The sequence below is a fragment of the Monodon monoceros genome, unplaced genomic scaffold, assembly GCF_005190385.1.
Source record: "Monodon monoceros isolate NGI ecotype Baffin Bay Population unplaced genomic scaffold, NGI_Narwhal_1 Contig3168_ctg1, whole genome shotgun sequence".
NCBI classification, from domain to species: domain Eukaryota; kingdom Metazoa; phylum Chordata; class Mammalia; order Artiodactyla; family Monodontidae; genus Monodon; species Monodon monoceros.
Genome location: NW_021699090.1, coordinates 2,023 through 8,647, shown reverse-complemented (window position 1 = coordinate 8,647; position 6,625 = coordinate 2,023). Strand labels below are relative to the sequence as shown.

The window sequence follows — 6,625 nt, the reverse complement described above, 5'->3', positions numbered from 1 at the left end:
ATTTATCAGTATCAGCTCACTTCTGTTTTTTCTTTGTTTGTTTTTGCGGTACGCGGGCCTCTCACTGTTGTGGCCTCTCCCGTTGCGGAGCACAGGCTCCGGGCGCACAGGCTCAGCGGCCATGGCTCACGGGCCCAGCTGCTCTGCTGCATGTGGGATCTTCCCGAACCGGGTCACGAACCCGTGTCCCCTGCATCAGCAGGCGGACTCCCAACCACTGCACCACCAGGGAAGCCCCTCACTTCCGTATTTTAAATGACTGTGAGGACACACATTTATAGGAATCCACACAAGTCTGTTATTAGTCCAACTTCACAGCTAAGGAAGCTGAGGTCTAGAGAGGTCAAGTAACTTGCTGAAGGTCACATTGCTAATAAGTGGCGTTACAGGAAAGTGTAACCCTAAATTACATCAGATCAGTAGTTCTCAAACCGTAGTTCAGGAACTACTGAGATTTCCAAGACATTTCAGGGGAGTCTGTACATTCCAAACCACTCTTGTATGTATACAGTGTTTTTCCTGAGGCTCCACTCCATGTGATATCAAACACCTTGAATACAGAAGCAGAGAGAATACAGCTGTCTCCAGTTAAGTCAGGCACTAAAGAGATTTTCAAAAATAATGCTGATCTTTTCATTTATTTTTTTCTGTTTTGGAAAATATAGTTATTTTTCATAGAAAGTCTTATACATGTAATGTGTTTATTATTGTTATTTTAAAATATATTAATAAATATTTTTAAAAATTCATCAGTGTTCCTTTTTAATATAGTAAATATGGATAGACATAGCCTACATAAACAAAAACTTTTGGGGTCCTCAGTATCTTTAAGAGTATTATGCGGCCCTGAGACCAAAGTCCTTGAGAATAGATGTGTTAGATAATTTCTAAGTTTCTTCTCAGCTCAGAAATGTAGGGGTTCTCTATCCGTGAAGCAGTTTTGGAGGGTAGGGGCTCAAGATCATTAATCAGTCTGAGAAAAGAGGGGCAGTCTTGGGGCCTGACTCCATGCCTAGGTTCTACATTGACTGGTCTTTGTTACCTGGATTTATTCTGATCTTAACTGCTCTGTGGACTTCTGAAAACTCCTGTTCCTGCCTTGGGCTCACACATAACTCGTAGTTATAACTCAGCATTCCCGGACTCATTATTTCATTCCTTTGTCCCTCATCCTCTTCTTTGCTTCTGTGCCTTTTTTATGTTGACCCTGCTTCCAACTTTCTACACTTAGTCTTCCGTAGCAAAGGTTTTACAATACCCAAACACTTCCTGGGCTGTAGATTAGCCTCAAGTGGTTTCTCTTATGTTGCCCCAGGCATGTACAGGATTACAACAGATTTCATGTTTTAAATTCTTTCTCATTGATAACCTCTGGTGAAAGGAACAGGGTGGAGGAGGAAAAGGGTAGAAGGGAAGCCTCTTTTGTACTACCTTTTGTATCTGTATAAATGCAAACTTTGCTTCAAAGGAAGCAAAGAGAAAAACAAACAAAAAACCCAAAACTCTCCTGAAGTGTAATTCTTTCTTTCTTTTTTCTCTTTAAAAAAATAATAAATTTATTTATTTATTTTAGCCTGTGTTGGGTCTATCGTTGCTGCGCATGGGCTTTCTCTAGTTGCGGCGAGCGGGGGGCTACTCTTCATTGCAGTGCACGGGCTTCTCATTGCGGTGGCTTCTCTTGTTGCGGAGCACGGGCTCTAGGCGCACGGGCTTCAATAGTTGTGGTTCGCGGGCTCTAGAGCGCAGGCTCAGTAGTTGTGGCGCACGGGCTTAGTTGCTCTGTAGCATGTGGAATCTTCCCGGACCAGGCCTCAAACCCGTGTCCCCTGCATTGGCAGGAAGACTCTTAACCACTGCGCCACCAGGGAAGCCCTCTAAGATTTTTGACAAAAAAGTATTTAAAATGTGGGATGAGATAAAATTATTTTTATTGGAAAAATATTGAATCGGCTGTGATGCACTGGAATTAATATTTTGATTTTCCCAATATCTTCTGAGTTTATCAGATTAAACAAGGTATATCTTAAGTGAAAGAGTAACAGATATAATTCATTGTAATTACATAATACTCAACATTAATAATTATGTAATATAATTCTTGAAATTTTAAAAAGTATACTAGTTTACAGAAATTAAGAAAGTGAATGACTCCAATAAGAAGGCAACAAATTATTTTGCAAGTTTCCAATGGTTTATTTTTGTCAAAAATGAAAAAGGAAAATAAAAAACGAACAAAAATAATGAAAGAGGAACTTATAATGAAATGATGGATCTAAGAAATGATCATTAATGATTGCTAAAACCATTAGATGAAAAGCTAATGGGGACCTTGATAATGAGTGGATACATTGAACCCACAGATTAATACTATCAGAAAAAAGAGATATTCAGACGTTATGTACCTCCAATGAAACAGGAAGCACACACACACCACCTATGAAGGATTCTTTTTTTTTTTTAAGTTTTATTTAGCAGCTAAAGATGACATTTTCAAAGTATATGGTTTTTGGGGGGTTTTCTTGGCTGTGCTGGCTCTTTGTTGCTGCATGCGGGCTTCCTCTAGTTGTGGCGAGAGGGGGCTGCTCTTCGTTGCTGTGTGTGGGTGTCTCATTGCAGTGCCTTCTCTCTTGTTGCGGAGCACGGGCTCTAGGCACGTGGGCTTCAGTAGTTGTGGCTCGTGAGCTCAGTAGTTGTGGTGCACAGGCTTAGTTGCCCCATGGCATATGGGATCTTCCCAGACCAGAGATCAAACCTGTGTCCCCTGCATTGGCAGACGGATCTTAACCACTGGTCCACCTATGGAAGATTCTTGCCAAAGTATCAACTCCGAATCTGACCAGGCCTAAATATCAATTTTCAGGAAATACAGAGGCCAGGGAGATGTAACCAGCAAAATCCAGAATGTGGAAAACCCTACAAGAAAAATGACCCAGTTTTTCAACAAACCAATTACAAGAGGAAAGAAAAACAGGAGGAAGAATCTATCACTAAGAGACAAGAGAAATATTAGCCAAAAGCAATTTGTGGGCATTGTTAGGACCTTGAATTGAAAAACCAACACTAAAATCCAAACCAAAACAAAACAAAAAGCATGTATGAGACAACCAGGGGAGATCTGAATGTTGCCTGAATACTGGATGACTTACATTTTTTAGGTGTACTGGTTTGTTTTAAAAGAGTCCTTGTATTTTAGAGCTATATATAGAGGTCTTTACAGAAGAAGTGGCGTGATACTTGGCATTTGCTTCAAGATAATCCAGCAGTGGGGGGGGGGGGGGGGGGGGGGCAGACAGTGGGGGAGGATAGAGATCAAACAGGATTGGCCATAGGCTGGTAAAGCTGTTGAAAGCTTGATGGTGGTCACGTAGAGATTCATTTCATTACTCTTCTAAATTTGTATAGACTTGAACTCTTCAATAACAAAAATTAAAAGATAAATGAATAAATGAATCTAAAAAATAAACTCACTGAAGAAATACCTAACCTAGCTGTCAGCAGATAGATCACTGACACTAATCTTTTGATGATTGACCATTGGGTGGGTTTTGGCATATACCTCCAAAGGACTGATTGACTGACATTGCTATAACAAAACTCTCTATTCCCATCTACTTGTTTATGTGAACAGTACTTGCATGTGTAGAAGCAAAATCAAGAAATAAAGGTTTATGCTGAACTTTTTCATTTTGGCAAGAGGTAATATTTATCCATGAATTCAAGAATAAACAGAAAAAAAAAAAAGCCCCATCCATGCTATTAAGAGATGTGTATTTTCGGCAAATTTCTTTGTGTTTAATAACTGTTTGTATTATTTATCAAAATTTGTAATACTTACGTTATTTTGATCAAATATATACTAATACCAATTATAACAACCCAATCCAGAAGAAATTTTTAATATTTGGGACCTTTGGTATCAGGAAACTAAAACAAAAACAAAAACCATAAAAAATTACACAAGGATAAAAATATGTGGGGAAATGTAATGGCAATATCATTTTAAGGAGAAAAAGGAGTGATGTAAAATAGTGATAGCTCTTTTTTCCTATGTGTATGAGCCATACATTCTGGTTTCTTTGTATATCTCATAAGTGGTTTTTGGTTGTTGAAAACTGCACATTTTAAACAAGATAATGTGGCAACTCTGGAAAAATAGATAAAATATCTGATAGTTAAAGAAGAGTTTATTCATGTATTTTTACAAATAGGTGATGGGGTATCAATTAGAGCATTAGGATTGTATGGATATATTTAAAAGAATGATGTTAACAGTTTTATTTTAAATTGTCATTATTTATAATATACTGGAGAGCTGCCCTCTTAGCGCAGCCAGCAGCACATCTGGCTTATATAATATACCGGAAGTTACATCCTTTGCAACTCTTTAAACTTCAGAAATGTTAAATATTAGCTAAAAACGAGTAGGGGGACTACTTAGGTCTTTTTTTTCTTTTATTGATTTTTTTATTGAGTAAAATTCACAAAACATAAAATTAACCATTAACCATGTTAAACTGTATAATTCAGTAGCAGTTAGTACATTTACAGTGTTGCACAACCATCACCTGTATTTCCAAGACATTTTCATCACCTCAAAAGGAAACTCTAGGGTACTTTCCTGGTGGCGCAGTGGTTAAGAATCTGCCTGCCAAGGCAGGGGTTACAGGTTTGAGCCCTGGTCCAGGAAGACCCCACGTGCCATGGAGCAGCTAAGCCTGTGCGCCACAACTACTGAGCCTGCGCTCTAGAGCCCATGCTCTGCAACAAGAGAAGCCATGGCAATCACCACAACGAAGAGCAGCCCCTGCTCGCCACAATTAGGGAAAAGCCCACGCACAGCAACAAAGACCCAACGGAGCCAAAAATAAATAAATAAAATAAATTTTTTTTAAAAGAAAAAAAAAAGGAAACTCTACACCCATTAAGCAATCACTCCTCCTGGCAACCACTAATCTGTTTTCTGTCTCTATGGATTTACTACTCTGGACGTTTCATATAAATGGAATCATGCAGTATGTAACCTTGTCTAGCTTCTTTCACTTAACATGTTTTTGCTGTTTATCCAAGTTGTAGCATGTATCAGTATTTCAGTCCCTTTTATGGTTGAATAATATTCCACTGAATGGATATATCACATTGTGCTTATTCACTCTTCAGCTGATGGACATTTGGGTTGTTTCTACCTTTTGGCTATTATGAATAGTGCTGCTATTATGAACATAGGTGTACAAGTATTTGTTTGAATACCTATTTTCAATTCTTTTGGTTCTATACCCAGGAGTGAAGTTGCTGATAATTTTGTTTAACTTTTTGAGGAACTACCAAACTTTTCCACAGCCACTGCAACATTTTACATTTCTACCAGCAATGTATGAAGGTTCCAATTTCTCCACATCTTTGACAACTCTTGTTATTTTCCATTTAAAGAAAGTCATGGGCTTTCCAACCCTGGCCGGGCAGGATGGCTCCCGCAATGAAGGGTGGCAAGAAGAAGAAGGTCCGGTCTGCCATCAACGAGGTGGTGACCAGAGAATACACCATCAACATTCACAAGCGCATCGTGGAGTGGGTTTCAAGAAGCGTGCCCCTCGGGCACTCAGAGAAATCTGGAAATTTGCCATGAAGGAGATGGGAACTCCAGATGTACTCATTGACACCAGGCTCAACAAAGCTGTCTGGGCCAAAGGAATAAGGAATGTCCCATACTGTATCCGTGTGCGGTTGTCCAGAAAACATAATGGAAGATTCACCAAACAAGCTCTATACATTGGTTACCTATGTACCTGTCACCACTTTCAAAAATCTACAGTTAGTGTGGATGAGAACTAACTGCTGATTGTTCAGTAAAGTTATAGAACTGCCAAAAGAAAAAAGAAAAAAAAAGAAAAAAAGTTATGGTTAACTTAGTGGATGTGAAGTGGTATCTCAATGTGATTTTCATTTTCATTTTCCTAACGAGTAACAATGTTGAGCATCTTTTAATATGCTTGTTAACTGCAACTACCTAGTATTCACAAAATTACCTTAGGAGGTGTACAAACAAAAAGTGTATGGCTCATGACTCTAGGCCTAAACTGCTGTGTTTCTTTCCTTTTCTTTTTTAAACATCTTTATTGGAGTATAATTGCTTTACAATGGTGTGTTAGTTTCTGCTTTATAACGAAGTTTATCAGTTATACATATATATATGTTCCCATATCTCCTCCCTCTTGTGTCTCCCTCCCTCCCACCCTTCCTATCCCACCCCTCTAGGTGGTCGCAAGGCACTGAGCTGATCTCCCTGTGCTATGTGGCCGCTTCCCACTAGCTAGCTATTTTACATTTGGTAGTGTATATATTTCACTGTTACTCTCTCACTTCGTCCCACCTTACCGTTCCCCCTCCCCATATCCTCACGTCCATTCTCTACGTCTGTGTTTTTATTCCTGTCCTGCCCCTAGGTTCATCAGAACCTTTTTTTTTTTTTTTTTAGATTCCATATATATGTGTTCCATATGGTATTTGTTTTTCTCTTTCTGACTTACTTCACTCTGTATGATAGACTCCAGGTCTATCCGCCTCACTACAAATAACTCAATTTCCTTTCTTTTTATTAGCCCTCTTCTACTTTGAAGACATCATTATA

General features: G+C 38.9%; 1 pseudogene; it reads left to right on the top strand.

Annotated features, from left to right (window-relative positions):
- Positions 1-3,334: 3,334 nt before the first annotated feature.
- Positions 3,335-6,147, top strand: LOC114901609 (annotated as a pseudogene).
- Positions 6,148-6,625: the final 478 nt, after the last annotated feature.